The sequence below is a fragment of the Balaenoptera musculus genome, chromosome 13, assembly GCF_009873245.2.
Source record: "Balaenoptera musculus isolate JJ_BM4_2016_0621 chromosome 13, mBalMus1.pri.v3, whole genome shotgun sequence".
Lineage (NCBI taxonomy): Eukaryota > Metazoa > Chordata > Mammalia > Artiodactyla > Balaenopteridae > Balaenoptera > Balaenoptera musculus.
In genome coordinates, this window is record NC_045797.1 from 712,508 (window position 1) to 729,440 (window position 16,933).

Here is a 16,933-nt window from a genome sequence, read left to right on the forward strand (position 1 = left end):
AGACCCAACGCAGCCAGAAATAAATAAATGAATGAATGAATGAATGAATGAATGAAAATGGGCATGAGGGAATTCCCTGGCAGTCCAGTGGTTAGGACTCGGTGCTTTCACTTCCGTGGACCTGGGTTCGATCACTGGTCGGGGAACTAAGATCCCACAAGTCCTGGGGCGCAGCAAAAAAAAAAAAAAAATGGGCACCAGACCTGAACAAGCCATTTTTCTTTCTTTCTTTCTTTTTTTTTAGCCATGCAGCATGTGGGATCTTAGTTCCCTGACCATGGATCGAACCCATGCCCCCTGCATGGGAAGCGTGGAGTCTTGACCACTGAACCGCCAGGGAAGTCTTTGAACAGACATTTTTCCAAAGACATACAGATGACCAACAGGTACACAAAAAATGCTCAGCGTCACTAATCATCAGGGAAATGCAAATCAAACCACAATGAGCTATCACCTCACACCTATCAGAAATGCTATTATCAAAAAGACAAGAAGGGACTTCCCTGGTGGCGAAGTAGTTAAGACTCCGCGCTCCCAATGCAGGGGGCCCGGGTTCGATCCCTGGTCAGGGAACTAGATCCCACATGCATGCTGCAACTAAGAGTTTGCATGCCACAACTAAGGAGACTGCCTGCTGCAACTAAGACCCAGTGCAACCAAATAAATAAATAAATAAATATATTTTTTAAAAAAGACAAGAAATAACAAATGTTGGCAAGGATGTGGAAAAAAAGGGAACCCTCCTGCACTGTTGGTGGGAACGTCAATTGGTACAGCCATGATGGAAAAGAGTATGGAGGGTCCTCAACAAACTAAAAATAGAACTGCCATGTGACCCAGCAATTCCACTTCCGGGTCAATATATCTGAAGGAAATGAAATCACGATCTCAAAGAAATATCTGTGTCCCCTTGTTCACCGCAGCATTATTCACAATGACCAAGACATGGAAACCACCCAAGTGTCCATCGCTGGATGAACAGATAAAGAAAACCACACACACACACACACACACACACACACACACACACACACACAAAGGAGTGTTACTCAGCCATAAAAATGAAGGACATCCTGTCACTTGCAACAACATGGATGGTCTTTAGGGCATTAAACTAAGTGCAATAAATCAGAGAGAGACAAATACTATACGATCTCTCTTACATGTGCAATCTAAAAGCATTGAACCCATAGAAACAGAGTAGAAGGGAGGTGCCAGGGGCTGGGGAGTGGTGGGGGAGAAATGGGGAGATGCTGGTCAAAGGGCACAGAGTTCCAGTTACGAGGGGAATACGTTTTGGGGGCGTGATGTCCAGCATGGTGACAACAATTAACAATACCGTATACTTGAAAGTCGTGAGAACAGTTTTTATGTTCTCATCACCACAACAAAATGGTAATTATGTGAGGTAATGGGTGGGTTAATTAACCTTATTGTGGTAAACATCTTGCAAAACTATATACATGTCTCAAATCATCACATTACACACCTTAAAATTACACAATGTTATATGTCAATTACATCTCAATAAAGCTGGAAAAAGAAACATTTTTTTGAAACATTATGCTGTGAAGCCCAAAGATAATGAGAAAGTTATTGGACGTAAACTGTAAGAAGAAAAGGATGCATGTAGGCTGCATCAGAGATAAGAGGGTTAAATGAGTCATAAGACCAGCAAAACCAGGTGAGACGGGCCGGCTTCCAGACACAACTACCTGGTAGGTGAATGAAGACCTCTACTCCAAACCCAGAAGTAAAGCAGCAGGAAGAACACAGTAAAAAGAAACCTGTCCACAGTATGGACGCTGATGTGCAGAACGTAGTACTTTTAACAGCAAACTTTGCCTGAGATCAGCACCAGCACCACGGTTGGAGAGAAGCAAACCTAAAGCTTATACACGGGGGTCTTAACTAGACATGTAGAAACACGTCCTCGTGTGAGATGATTTGCACACGTGCACTTATCTGGTGGAGGGAGCAGACAGCCTGGCTTAACTGCGGTCCATGCATCCCTGGGGGGGGGGCGTAGAGCGGTGCTCGCCCGACCCCTCACGCTGATCAAGCTGCCCCTCGCACTACGCTGCCCCCAAACCTCCAGTCGCCCTCGGCAGCCTCTTTCTCACCAGCCCAGCCACTGTGCGAAAGGTCACGTCGCCCCTCCCTTCATACGCACACCCCGCTGTCCCCAGTCCCCAGGCCCACCCTTCCGCGCTGGGCCAGGCGTGGTCCGTCAGCCTTGAACTCAGATCCCAGCCTGGCAGGGGTTTACTGGAGAGTTTTTCTTCCTAAGGGGATGGTTATACCCATGCCCCACGGAGCTACTGTGAAAAGGACGTGGATTAATGGAGTAATTAGCACGTGGGGAGTGCTCGATGAAAAACAAGTATCACATCATCATCAATACTTCTCCTTTTACTCACTGCTGTCAAAGCTGTTATCTTTTTTTTAACTGCAAATCTGAGCATATTATGTTTCAGTTCGGAAGACGATGTCTATTTTCCAGGAGGCGAAGTCCAGAGACCCTGGTGTCGCAGGAGACACAAGCCTTCACCACCTCCTTACCTGCGGCCTCATTTCCAGCCACTTCTCCCTCCCAGCAGTGGCCCCCCTTCCAGAGCCCACACGCTCTGCGTCTCCCTCCCCTGTGATGAGCTGCCAGACACCCCTGCCCCACTGGGCCGGTAGCAGGTCTGGATCCCCACACGGTTCCACTCTGTGGGGACTCGCAGAGCTCCCGGAGGGGCTCCTGCAGACAAATCCTCCCCGCGGCACCTGCCACACTGTGAGGCTCGGAGCCAGTGCACAGTGGGTCCACGGAAAAGCCTGCTGAATGAGTGACGTTTGGAAACTTCGCAGAAACACAAGAATGTTGATCGATTTTTTTTAAAGTGTCTCACAAAATTGTGATACCTTTTCTTACTAATGTATACACGCACGTAACTGGAGTTTACCCCAAAGAGGTGATTGATTCATGGGGACAGTTGGTTGGGGGCCGGGAAGGTGAGCAGCTTCCCATAAAGAGGCTCTCCTTGGTGAATTTTCAAAAGCTTAAAAGCTTGACCTTCAGTTTCTGAAGGCGGGCAACCCCGTTTTGTCAGTTTATCCAAAGCGGATGCGTCTCAGCGGTTGTGATTAACACGTGCAGAGCGGATGTGAAAACCAGGAACCCAGGCTGTAACCACCAGGCCAACTAACACACTCAGCTTGCACGACCAGCCCGTCCCCTCCCGGGTGTAGACCAGGTGAGAAGTCAGATCACCGTCAGAAGGTTTGTCTGGTGGGCGTCCCGGGGCATCACACGAGCTACCAGGTTTGCTGTGGGGGAACCCGGTGCTCAGGCCTCACCTGTTTCCTTCTGTTTCTTTCTACATTCAGTCACTCATCCCTCAAGGTGACTACAGGTCTCTGTCCTGTACTGATTTCAAAGTCTGACCTCCTTCCTTCCTGAATTGCTCTCGGGCTCCTCACTGCTGTCCCCGAGTTGACACGGGCACAGAGAACCTGGGGACTGAGGTCGGGACCATCCCTCACGACATCCTCTAAGTGAGGCATCACTACAGCCCAACATGAAACGTTCCTCTGCTGACATTTAACCACGTGCCTGGCAGGTGGCAGGTACACAGTAGATAATTGTGGATAAAGAGGAAAAGGTGGACAACATAGGATATCAAGAGGAATAAATAAAAGTTTCAAAAAGAAAAAAAATTTTTTAATACAAAATGTTTGACATTTTGAATGGGCACTTTCAGCTCAACACACGCAGGTTTTCTAGGATGCAGGCAATATAAACCACCTCAGGTTAATTTCAGCAGAAGAGGTACTTAAAAAAGGATGTTGGGTTGTTCACAGAATCTCCGGGATCAACAAGGCACTGAGCTCATATCAGCGAAGAGAGCCCCCTGCCCACCAGCCGGCCAGTCACAGATCTTCCCCAGGCGCAGACAGCACCGCGGGGGCGTCTGGCCCCCCCCCCGCCCCGCCCGACCCCGCTGCAGTCACGCCCTCTAGGAGTGATGGCGGGCATCCCTGCCTGCACCTCTGAACCTGACAGCCGGCAGTCACGCCTGGGCCTCAGCTGCACCCGGGGCTGGCGAGGCCGGGGCGGGGGGCTCAGCGCCTCGAGTGGGAGCAGGACTCAGCATCCTGTCCAGACTCATCAGATGGGGAAATCGACAAACAGTGGGATTCCATTAAAAAGGAATGATATAAATTCACCACCACCCCCAAACAAAAACAAACAGAAACCTCCCCCCAGGGGAACTGTTCTTACCTGGTAGAGGTGCACGTGTCTGAGTGCCACGTGCTGGCCCCGCAGCTCTACAGACACCCCAGCCCCCAGCCCCCTGGTCCTTGGTCGGCTCCGAGGAGCAGAGGGCAGGCGGCTCTGACGAGTCTCCAGTGTTCTTCCAGGACAGGAAGGAAGGAAGCTAGTTCACGCTGGTTACAAGAAACCCACTCGTGAGGATGGCGACCAAGTGAAGACTTGTTTCGATGTAATTAAAGTATGTCACTATCTAGTCATTTCCACAGAACTGGATTTAACTTGCGAGGATCTGAACGCAGGGATGTCTGAAACCTGGCAACGTTAAACAGCGTCTTCACGATTGCTAACCTCCTCCGCGGCAGGGTCAGCAGACTGTTTCTGTAAAGGTCAGAGCGAGGCTATTTCAGGCTCCGAGGGCCACACGGCCTGTGTCATGACTCTTCACCTGATCCTGTGGCTCAGAGGTGGCCCCGGACGACAGCAGACAAATGCTGGGCTGTGTCCCAAGACTGATGTTTGAGTTTCGTGTAATTTTCACATCTTCTCTTCATTTTTCTCAACCATTTAAAAACGTCAAAACCATTGTTTGCTCACGGGCTGTGGGCTAGATTTAGACTGCAGACTGAACCAGATCTGGCAACCTCACTCAAAGCACCATTTACTGGAGAGCCATGAGAAAACAGATTTTTCTTTATAAGATGCTAACTCCTCAAGCAAAATATCCGACCCCACTTTCCCAAAGTGAATGCCCCAAAGAACCACAATCACAGCCTCCACAAGGACGAGGGCGGAATTACAACAAGAGGAAAACAGACTCCCAGCTTCCACCGCGCCTGCACACATGACAGCGTCAAGATGGGTGGGGTCTGACCCGCGCACACCCGCCTGGCCGGGGCCTCACTCCCCATGGGACGACCTGCCCAGAGAGGAAGATGACAGCTGCGGAGTCGGGGAAGAACAGGGACTGCTGTGCCCAGGGGGCAGACACACCTTCCTCTCCCCAGATTGCTAGTGCCCGACAATCAGGACTCCATCCCACGCAGAATTCCAAACAGGGTGTTTTATCATCACTGACCTGCACCGAGATGCTCACCGCCCAGCGCTCCATCTTCAATCTCTCTTTCTAAGTACAGTACTAATCAATCTTTCCTTTCTCCCAGCTTATAAGAAGCCATGAGTTTCCTTCAATTCTATTAAAGCTGTGATAAGAAAAAAAGTCTGGCAAACTACTTTAAACTGAAACGTTAAGGATTGAAACTATAATTCCCCAGAACATTTTTACTTGACAGTTACCTTCATTCTTCTGACCAACAACATGGAAATATCACCCACAGTGGGAGGTATTTTTTAGCAGAAAGCTTTCTTTGCCCCTCAGATCACATCTAAGACCCACCTGGTGAAAAAATCCACTTGTAAAGTAATAAATTTGGCGAAAGTAGATATTTATTTTGGTTCAGTGTGAATTTGATATACTGGAAAATTGACTAGTTGGAGGGTCTCGAGCCAGCTTCTTACACATCAGGTCCTGATTCCAACATGCGTGCCCTGCAGGGCTGAGGCAGGGGTCAGAGGTGACGTGCACAGCCTCACACGGGGCAGGTACCCGCAAGTGGCAATTATCACCTTAAACAGGACGTCTAAGAAAGAGCTTAGAATTTAATGTGTAGAACATGTAGGAGAAGGCTTTAAAAGAACAGCATTTCTGTTTGCATTATGGAAAAGGGAGAAAAAGGAAATGGGAGCAAAGAAATTCTTCTGGTTGTGGAAGTGGAAAGACAGAGTCTGTGTGTGTCCCTGTCTCTCACACGGGCAAACACACACATACACAGGCACCTGCCGGAAAGTACCAGACCGCTCTGTGCTCGTGAATTTGCAGATAATTCAGTTATCAAGAATTCACAATATTTTAACTGTCCTATTTAATACAAGGCTTCTAAAAAAAACCTCAGAAACGCAGTCGCCATTACAATCGTGTGTTGTGGTAGAGGCTGGGAGCACGAATCCCCTGACCGTTATAAGAAAATTTTCGTGTACGTGCTTCTGTGCATTTTTCTGTGAAGGTCTATAAGCCTCAGCGCCTCAGAGTGGTCTGGACCAGTAAGTCCAACTAAGACTGTAACGACCCATCCAACTGCTCCAAGCACCTCCGGCCTCTTTTCTCCATGCCCTCGTTGTGCGCACCCCTACCAGGGATACAGGACAGGAGACTGAACCCACCCACATGTTATGTAATCATTTTACACTAAGCTAAGCTTCCTAAAGGGTCCGCCACGTCCCCACCCCATCTGCACAACGCTGCCATCGTGTGCACCGCCACCTCCAGGGGGCGCTACCACTGATGCGACCACCTCATCTAACACAAAACTCTCATCTTCTCACCTGTGCAACTGAGAAAACTGCGCCCGTCTTTCCAACTGGTCTGGCCAGCCTATCGCGGTGACATCTCCAGGCTGAGAGAAAGGGCTGACAAAGCCGGAGTGATGGGGGGCAGGGGGAGGTCTCCTGCCTCAACAAACAGCCCCTCAGCCTCTCCAGTAAGTTTCAACTGTGAACCCGCATTCTGGAATATGACCCTGTAGGGTGGATTAAAAAGGCTGAGTTTAAGGATCATTTTCTGGACTTCGGAATTGAGGTTCAGTAAGATTAACTGCCCCCCCCCCAAACAAGCAAAAATACCTAAAGTGACGGGACTCTGCTCTGGCCACTGGGCTCTGTTAACTTTAATTAGAACAAATTATTTTTGGTGTCCTGGCTAGAGAGGATGCTTAACGATGTACAATCGCTATCCCTTAAAGGCTGCACGTCGTTAAAAAGTATTTTACGAAAACAGGGAAAGTAAGTTGTATTGAAAATCCTCATCTTGCAGAGAATTGCCAAAATAAATAATTATTTTTAAAGCTATATTTGAGGTATATATTGAAGACTAACATTGAATAATAAATTATTTTTTTTGCTCTTTTTTCTTATCACAGAGTATCCTCAACAACTCATTTATGAATGGGAAAAAAAATGAGGCCCTAAACCCTAACAAAGTGATGTCTCTTGCAGGAATAGAAAAATCCATCCTAAAATTCATAGGAACTTCAAGGAACCCCAAAAAGCCAAAACAATTTTGAAAAAGATGAAGTTGGAGGTCTCACACTTCCTGATTTCAAAACTTACTACAAAGTTCCAGTAATCTAAATAGTGCGGTGCTGGCATAAGGACAGACACACAGACCAATGGAAGAGAATGGAGGGCCTGGGAATAAACCCTCACAAATATGGTCAAATGATTTTCAACAAGGGTGCCAAGGCCACTCAATGGGGAAAGTGCAGTCTTTTCAACAAACGGTGTTGGGAAAAATGTATATCCACATGCAAAAGACTGAAGCTGGACTCTTAATCTCATACTATAAACAGGAATTAACTCCAAATAGCCCACATAAAACTCTTAGAAGAAAATATAGGAGAAAAACTTCATGACATTAGCTTTGGTTATGATTTATTGGATATGACACCAAAAGCACAGGCAACAAAAGTAAAAACAGACAATGGGAACTACACCATCATTACAAACTTCTGTGCATCAAAGGGCACAATCAACAGAGTGAAAAGGCCACCTACAGAATGGGAGAAAATATCTGAAAATCATGTATCTGATAAGTAGTTCATATCTAGAATCTATAAAAAACTCACACAACTCAACAACAGAAACCAACCAGATTAAGTGGGTACAGATGGGAAAAGACTGGAAGACAGAAGTTAAGTGGGGCCAAGAGGACAAAGTAGGCAGAACCACAGGAAGAAAAAGGAGGAAGGGGAAATTCCAAGAACATTTAAAAATAATTTCTGCTTCGCTGGAAGAGAAGTGTGCGCTGTGGTGGATCTTGCCCCCAGTGGGGCTGAGGTCTGTGCAAATTCCCATATAAGGACGCCTGCTCACGGCTGCTTCCGCAGGCAGACGCTACATCTCCTCATCTGAGTAAGGCATTAGGCATTTGGAGGAAAAGATTCTTTGGCAACAGTGTCCATATATACATTAAAGGCTGTGGTTTCCATTCTTAATGGCCAGTAGATTTGCCAAGACAAGTCATCCCGCCCAAGTATGGTTCAGCGCCTGGCAGTCAAGGTGTCACAGTTTTCCTGTGGTCACTGCTGGCAGTGGAGACTGAGGCCGCAGGACTTTACTGCTCTCCACGAACGGCCCCTCAGTTGTGCGGTGACGTTCTGCCGTCCGTAAATGGGACCTTTCTATCTCAGGCGAAGCTGCTTCCTGCCCACCCAGAATCCCTCCCAAGGGCTTCAAACAGAGCCTCTATGTTTGGATGAGTCTCAGTAACTTCTCCTTAGGTCTACGCTGTGCAGCTTGGTAGCTACCAGCCACACACAGCAACTCAGGTGAGGCGAGTCCAAATCGAGGCATGCTTTAAGTGTAAAATACACTCGGGATTCCAGAGATTTAGCTCCCAAAAGTGTAAAGCATCTCAGTAATTGTTAATGTGACCACAGGATGTATATAGTTGGGACATGATAATAGTTTGGCATTTTGAGTTAAACCTAATATATTATTGAAGTTAATTTCACCTGCTCCTTTCTGCACGTGGCTGCTAGGAAACCTTAAACTACACAGTGGCCGTGGCTCACGTGACACGTTATTGGACAGGCCGTTCTAGATAAGGTCACAGGCCCCGTTTACGGAATCAAGAAATGTGGCCCAGAAATCATCCTGAGGATGAGGCACTGAAAACTCAGGCCTAACAGGAGCCTTTGATTCCTTTCACTGTAACCGCGCAGCCCGGGGTGGGGCTGGGAGGGCGGCCTGGGCTGGGACCCCTACCCTCATCAGCTGGGGCAGGCTAGACTCCGGCCGTAACGCGCGCACATGAAGCTCCCTCGGTGGTTGCCGAGGACTAGAACTGAGGGAAAGCATTTCCACAGTCAGCGCGGGGAAGCGCGTTCTCAGTAAGGGCGCTGCCCTTTCTTTTAAGGTCTTAGAAATCCTGTGGACACGCTCAGTGGCTGACTCAGTCACCCCGGGGTTAGTCAGAGAGCCTGGATCCCGAGTCTCTTTGTTCCTTCCTCTCCACTCCAACCGCGTCCATGGAATTCAGCCTCACCGGGCAGGGCGCGTGCAAAGCTTTCCGGCGAACCCATCCCCTCCCACAGCCGCGCTGCCGGCTCCGATCCTCCATCAGCTTCGCCCACCTCCTCGCGCTGGTCCATGAATTCACAAATCAGTACAATTAACTCCAAAATTCTAGCGGTGGCTCATGTTCTCCTTAGGACCGTTAAATTAATAACTTGCTGCTACCGCACACATTTAAGTGTAGCTCTGCCATAACTGTAGATATTTCCTGCCCACGCCTGCAGCCTCCTAAGACGCATGGATACGTCCTTTATTTACCACAGGGTCTGATCAGATGCACCACAAATGAAGACCTTTACAGTGGCCTGAGAAATAAGTCAAGTCAGACTCAAAACTGACTTTCAATTACTGGCCAGGCCAATCAGGATTACAAGGAATGAAAAGCACCCTGACTAAGACATCCTGACTTGGCAGTCTGGACTTTATTTCCGGCTGGTTTGTGGAAAAGCCACTTTTATGACTTCCTTGCAGCTGTTGCTAGCACCGTGCTGGACTGGCAGCCCTGAAGACTGAATTCCCCGCTTCGATGATGCCATTTTCTTATTCTCCACCCAACTTTCCGCAAATACTCACCATCACTTATTACGAGCGCCAACCCTTCTGAAGGTCTGGCTTAAGGAAGCTCGTTGTGCGTGGGTCCCTCCCACGAGGACAGCAATGCCAGGTGGGGGCGGGGGGAGTGGAGGAGGAGGACCTGCAGGATCCCCCCCAACCACGCCCCTTTAGAGAAGGTGGGGGAGGGGCAGAGCAGAGGGAGGAAGGGGAAGGGAAGAGAGAGGAGAAGACTGAAGAAGGAAAAGGCAAAAGGAAGAAAGAGAAGGGCTCTGCAGCAGTGGTCGGGCTGTGGAGGCTCTGAACAGGAGAGATTCTCAGGTGCTAAACAGAACGTGGCTCCTTCCAACCCCGAGGTCCAGGAGTTCCAGGTCTTTAAGGAGACACGCTCAAATGGTGCAGAGTAAAATAAAAACCAAAGCGGGAGAAACAGTGTGGTGGTCCCTCAAAAAGTTAAACACAGAGTTACCATATGCTGGGACTTCCCTGGTGGCGCATGGGTTAAGAATCCGCCAGCCAATGCAGGGGACACGGGTTCGAGCCCTGGTCCGGGAAGATCCCACAGGCCGCAGAGCAACTAAGCCCGCGAGCCACAACGACTGAGCCCGCGTGCCACAACTACTGAAGCCTGAACACTCTAAGGCCCATGCTTCACAACAAGAGAAGCCACCGCAGTGAGAAGCCCATGCACCGCAACCAAGAGTAGCCTCCGCTCGCCGCAACTAGAGGAAGCCCACGTGAAGCAATGAAGACCCAACGCAGCCACAAATACATAAATGAAATAAATAAATTTATTTTTAAAAAAAAGGAATTACCATACGCCTCGGCAATTCCACCTCTGGGTACCCGCCCCACAGAACTGAAAGCAGGGACCCAAATACCTGTACAACCATGTTCACAGCAGCGCTACTCACAACAGCCAGTAGGCGGAAACAACCCACGTGTCCTTCGACAGATGATGGATAACAAAATGTAGTCCATCCATATGATGGAGTAACATCCGTCCAAAAAAAGGAAAGAAGCCCAGACACGTGCCACACGGGGATGAACCTCAAAATCATTCTGGTGTGTGGGAGGAGCCGGACATCAAGGTCATATGCTGTGTGATTCCACTCATGTAAGATACACACACAAGGCAAGTTCACAGAGACAGGAAGCGGATAAGAGGCCATCGGGGCGGGCAGCAGGGAACGGGCAGTTGAGGCTTCATGGGGCACAGCAGCTGTTTGCGGTGACGCAAAGTTCTGTAAGTGGACAGTGGTGATGGTTGCACAACATCGTGACTATAGTTAATGCCACTAAATTTTGTACTTAAAAACGGTTAAAATGGCGAGTTTTATGTTAGAGGTATTTTACCACAATAAAAAAAAATGGGGGTGGGGAGGGAACATTTGTCAACCACCTAGATGTCACCTAGAATCCTTTTACATACAATATCTCAAGGACTCCTCACTCCTCACAGATTAGGGGTTATTGCCATCCACAGATAAGGAATCTGCAACTCAGATATTAAATAACTTGTTCAAAATCATACAAGGGGCAGAAGTAAGATCTGACCTAAGTCTGGTAGCTGTAAAACCCACAATCTTTCAGCTACACCACAGTGTTTCAAGGATAAACAGTCTCAGTGGATGAACCAGTGAGGAAGGCAGATTCTCCTGAGCAGCCCTGAACTGTCACATCAGTAACAAGAAAGAGCACGAACAGCTGAACCCAGAGGACTCGGCGCCCAAACACCTTCCCAGGCTGCAGATGAACTTCTTTCCAGCAGCAAAGAAACTTCCTCTTAGCACAGTTTTTAAGCCCTAGCAATATACTGCTAAGGGCATCTTTGCCTCTTCTCACCTCACCAAGAAGATTTGGTAAATTTATTTTTCGATTTTTTCATGTTCTACATACCCTATCCCAAACTCTCACCAAGAATGTTTTGGTTTTTTTAAAAATAAATTTATTTCATTTATTTTATTTTTGGCTGCATTGGGTCTTCATTGCTGCACGCGGGCTTTCTCTAGTTGCGGCGAGCGGGGGCTACTCTTCGATGCGGTGCATGGGCTTCTCATTGCGGTGGCTGCTCTTGTTGTAGAGCACGGGCTCTAGGTGCGTGGGCTCAGTAGTTGTGGCACGTGGGCTCAGTCGTTGTGGCTCGCGGGCTCTAGAGCGCAGGCTCAGTAGTTGTGGCGCACGGGCTTAGCTGCTCCACAGCGTGTGGGATCTTCCCAGACCCGGGCTTGAGCCCGTGTCCCCTGCATCGGCAGGTGGATTCTTAACCACTGCGCCACCAGGGAAGTCCCTCACTAGGAGTGTTAAAGGGTCCAATTCCCCCCAATGACAGCATGAGATATTTGTAGCAACATTTGGTACATACAATACTTTCCCATATGTCCCATCATGTCACCCACTCCATCACTCTGTAGACGACTGACACCTCCACTGTGTAAACGGATTAACTCTCCCCGGAAATGACACACTAAGGTTGCAGCTATAATCTGTCCTCCAGGCAGAGGCAGTGAGAGGAACCTGGCTCCCGTGTCACCTTCCCTCTGACAGCGAGTCGGCCCACCAGTATGTTGCCAAGGACTCGGGGGCAAGACCTAATTCGAAATCGCTGCAAGGCCTCTGCTTTAAAAAACAAAACTGAAAATACTTTCCTAAAGTTCCCGTAAAGGCTCTATCTTTTCTCAGGGAACTCTCTCGGAGCTGCTGACATCAAGAAGTCGTTAGTGAAACTTAAGACTCCTTCCCCTCCCCCCAACCCCCAGGAGACCCAGGTTCCCACCCCATCATGGAGCCCTCACTTCAGGATGTCCACACACCTGGTCCCACCAGCTGCACCATTTCTTAGCGTCCCCAGGACCTAGCGCAGCGCTCAGCATGGAGCAGACGAGTCACTGTCACCTGGATGACGGAATTGGTGACACCACGTTTCATGTGCCACCACCTCCCAGTCTGCCCCAGGGCAGAGGGGGCCCAGGACAGAGGGGGTCCAGGGCAGGGCATAGAGCAAACACGCCCTCGTGAACCAGCTGTCACTCTGGGAGAGGGAGGCAATGGAGGGTTCTGAACAGAGAAGCCAACCTGACCTGCAAACCTTCCTCCTGCTGTCTTGCCAAGCCCCCCTGAAGAGCCCCCTTCCCACTGCCTGTGAGTGTGAAACACACTCATTCTCCACAGCCCATCACCCACCACCCGGCGCCACCCCCGAGGATTAGAGCTCCCCCTCTCACCCCCAACGTGACCACACTCATGACGGTCTGATTGTGTTTGTTCTCTGCTGCGTTTTTACACCAAGTGTGTGTGTTCATCCACAGTGTTTTTATCCTACAAGCCATGCACAGTGCCTCTGGCTGCAAACTAAGGTATGCACCCTTTTTATTAACTGAAAGGCCAAATGGAAGTGATCAGTGATCACCCTCTTTTTAACTTTTTCTTTCTTGTCCCTGAAAAAGATAATTCTCTTCTCCTGATCACTATAACTGTTCCATATTTCATGATTATGTATGCTTGTATTATATATGTATACAGATATGCATAATATAAATACATGTATATATATAAAAGAAACTTCCTTACCCATCACCCCAATCACCCCATCCTATACCACAGGACTATTCCTCTCAAGGTTATCATGTTCCTGAATATTAGCTGTAAAATAAACGTTTCCATAAATACATTTAAGTCTCTAAGGAAATTCACTTCATAGGGCAAATCATGTGTAAGGCCTGAGATTTTCTTGGGGTGAATAATCTCCTCTTGATAAACGTTTTACAAGTGCAGATCTGGTGCATTAAGTTTCCTCTAAAAGGCCCTCCCAGTTTTTAAACAGCTACCAGTTAATGAGTAAGAGCAGCTCCCCCACTAGTTAGGCTGCTTTTTTCTCACCACGGTTAAGACCAAAGTTCACTAACCACAGTGTTAAACAGTACACGTTTGCTGGTGTGTTTTAAGACCCTAGACAGAATTTGAGTTAAAAACATTTCATGTAATAAAATGCCAAAAAGCATCCCTGAGGTCTTTTATAGAAAAAGTCTCTGCAGGACCATAAACTCTATGGCACTGAACGTTATCAAGGTTGTTAATATTTTCTCTGCAAACATAGAGTATAACCTCCCTTTCTCACCCGCCCTTGCTGTGAAACCTATAAAGCATACAGTTGCTTTTACACACATTCGACGATACACACCCACAGGAAGTACGACCACATCGTTGCCCTTTGCGGCAAGAAGCACACATTAGCGTGGCCAAAGGCTACTAGGAGACATTTCTGCTCCTGTACTTGCAAGTTTAGACCAACGTCTTTGAGGTTTGCTTTCAAATGACTGAGAAGGACAGGTCAGGAGGGAAACAAACCCAGAAACACAACAGTAGCCTGTGACTGGCTGCTCTGGGCCGTCACCTCCACTTCTCTGGAGACCACCGCCCATCTTCTCCCCTGTACACGCATGGCCTCACCTCTGCAAAGAGGTCCTTACCTGCTGCCTCCAGACTCAGGAATGGGGGACCCCTCTCTGTGCGTCTGCCCTTACTCCATTCATTTATCAGGGCTCCGGAAGCTGGGCTCCCATCACAGCGAGTTATCTTTAAAGCTCCTGTTTCCTACACTGCATAGAACTTCCTCATCTCAGCTCTGTGTCTGTTGCCCTGAACTATATTTAAGCTGATGAAGCCACATCGAGGGTTCTTCCTGCACGCAGTTGAGCCATGTGACGGTGTTACAAGATAACCCCGCAGCCCTGAAGCAAGACAACACCCCCAATGTCACGACTCACATCCTGTTGGCTTGTTTTACATACTTTACTAAGTCAAGAAGTTCATCCGCAAACTTACTGAAAGCACTTGTAATACGCAGGAAAATATTGAGGACAATAAATAATAACTGGTCAGCATGCAAGGAGCTGAACCCCTTTGGGTCTTGACGACACCTTCACATCTGAACTGACCGAGCATCTCTGAAGCCTTCTCTGGCACATCAGGTCAAGCAGCTGGTCTTTATTCATCTTCCCGGTGACGTGGCCCAACCCAGAGCCGGGCGGCCGCATTTCATCAGGCCGAGCGGTGGAAACAGCTCCTTCTGTCCTGGCTGAGTCACCGCCAGGGCCGCCTTGCGCCAAGTGTCCACGGAAGAATAAAGGGGTCTTTGCTGGAGATGCAGGAAGAACTCGGGAGCCACTAGGTCAACCTTTCTGCAAGAACACGGCTTCCCCACCTGGATTCACCGAGAACACAAGGCCGGTCCTTGACCGACTCCTTCACTACAGAGCAGATTCCTGGGTTACAGGCCCTGAGGCTAATCTTTGAAAACAAGGAAACAACCCATGGCCTCTGCTTGTCCTCCAGCATGGCAGGCCCCTCTCAGGGCATCTGACCTCAGGGCATCTGGCGCCTAGTAGGCAAGCCAGGGCAGAGAAAGTTCTGAGATTCGGGGCTCAGCCCTGAGCTTCACCCTGACCCTCAGGGCTGGTGGGGATTTCTCACACGATACACGCACAGTAAACTTCCAGCCAGAATTTTCCTCTGGGGGCTTCCCTGGTGGCGCAGTGGTTGAGAATCTGCCTGCCAATGCAGGGGATACGGGTTTGAGCCCTGGTCTGGGAAGATCCCACATGCCGCAGAGCAACTAAGCCCGTGCACCACAACTACTGAGCCTGCACTCTAGAACCTGTGAGCCACAACTACTGAAGCCCGCGCGCCACAACTACTGAAGCCCGTGCGCCTAGAGCCCATGCTCTGCAACAAGAGAAGCCACCGCAATGAGGAACCCACGCACCACAACGAAGAGTAGCCCCCGCTCGCCACAACTAGAGAAAGCCCGCGCGCAGCAACGAAGACCCAACGCAGCCAAAAATAAAATATTAAATAAATAAATCTTTAAAAAAAAAAAAAAAGGGAGAATCTTCCCCTGGCCTTGATTTTTACTCCCTTTCAGGAAGCGGGCAGTACAGGGCGGTCTGTGGGGAGAAACAGGCCCTCGCCCCCAATTCCTGCCCCAGACACAAACCCTAGGAAGCAGCCACGATCTCTCTCAGGAGAAGGAGAACAGAATGGAAGTCTCAGGAGCTGCAGCCCTGGGATGTGGAATTCTCCCTAAGAATCTACCTTATGCCACTGCAGTTAACACCCAAGAGGGGAACGCTGACATCTTGGCCCCATTCCTGACTGATCATGGCCACCGCGAAGGACACCCACAGGGTGTGTGGGCAGGTTGTCCAGACAGCCACCTGGAGCCCCTCCTCCTTTCCAGATGGTTCTCTAAGGGCAGCCCAGTCATTCAACTCTCTGCCGTCGGGAAACACCTCTTATTAAGGTCCCAGTCATCTTTTAAAAGACAAAACCAGGAGGCCGTTCTCAATCCTTCCCTCATGTTTGACTTTATAAACAAGGCTCTCCAGCAAGTCCCAACTCAATTCCCTCGGCCTCCAGACGGCCCCGCCCGCATCAGGGTCACCCGTCACTGTCTCCTGCAGGATCCCTTCCGCTCCCGCCTTTAGGAGGGAGAAGCCCCCATCCTGGCTCCACTGTCTCCCCCTGACCCCCATCCTCACGGCTCCACCACCTCCTCTGTGCCAGCAACGCCAGCCAGACCCCCCCAGCTTCACGGTCAGGCACCAAACTGTCTGTGGGCTACTTCTACGGGACATCCTCACCAGCAACTCAAAGCCCGGAGGATTAAAGGAAACTGCCCTCGAGCGCCAGCGCCTGCACCCTCCAGGCGAGCCTCCTGTGGCCCGGCCACGCCCTCCAGCCACCAGCCGGTGAGCTCCTGGCCACCCGTGCCTTCCCGTCCTCAGACCCCCCCTTCTGCCCAGTCTGGCTCCTGAGCAGTTTTCCCATTTCTTCTCTCCCACCTCACCGTTGTTGGAGCCCGGCCCAGCCCAGGCCCCCTGCTGCCCGCCTGGCCTGCGGTTCCCGGGTGCCCGGCCGGTGCCTGTGATCAACCCCCAGAGACCCGGCCAGCAAGGACTGCCCCGGGAAGCGGGTCCCCAACCAACCAGC

At 49.6% G+C, this 16,933-nt stretch overlaps 1 protein-coding gene across 3 annotated transcripts in view; it reads right to left on the reverse strand.

Annotated features, from left to right (window-relative positions):
• LIMS1 (LIM zinc finger domain containing 1) overlaps positions 1 to 16,933 on the reverse strand; it is a 103,962-nt gene that overhangs the window by 54,144 nt on the left and 32,885 nt on the right. The window contains exon 1 of one of the 3 annotated variants that reach the window (XM_036873147.1): positions 14,413 to 14,530. The exons of the other annotated variants lie outside the window; for them this stretch is intronic. The gene's annotated coding sequence lies outside the window, so the exon portion shown is untranslated. Of the gene's footprint in view, positions 1 to 14,412; positions 14,531 to 16,933 lie in introns of those variants that run through there. 3 annotated transcript variants of the gene reach the window in all.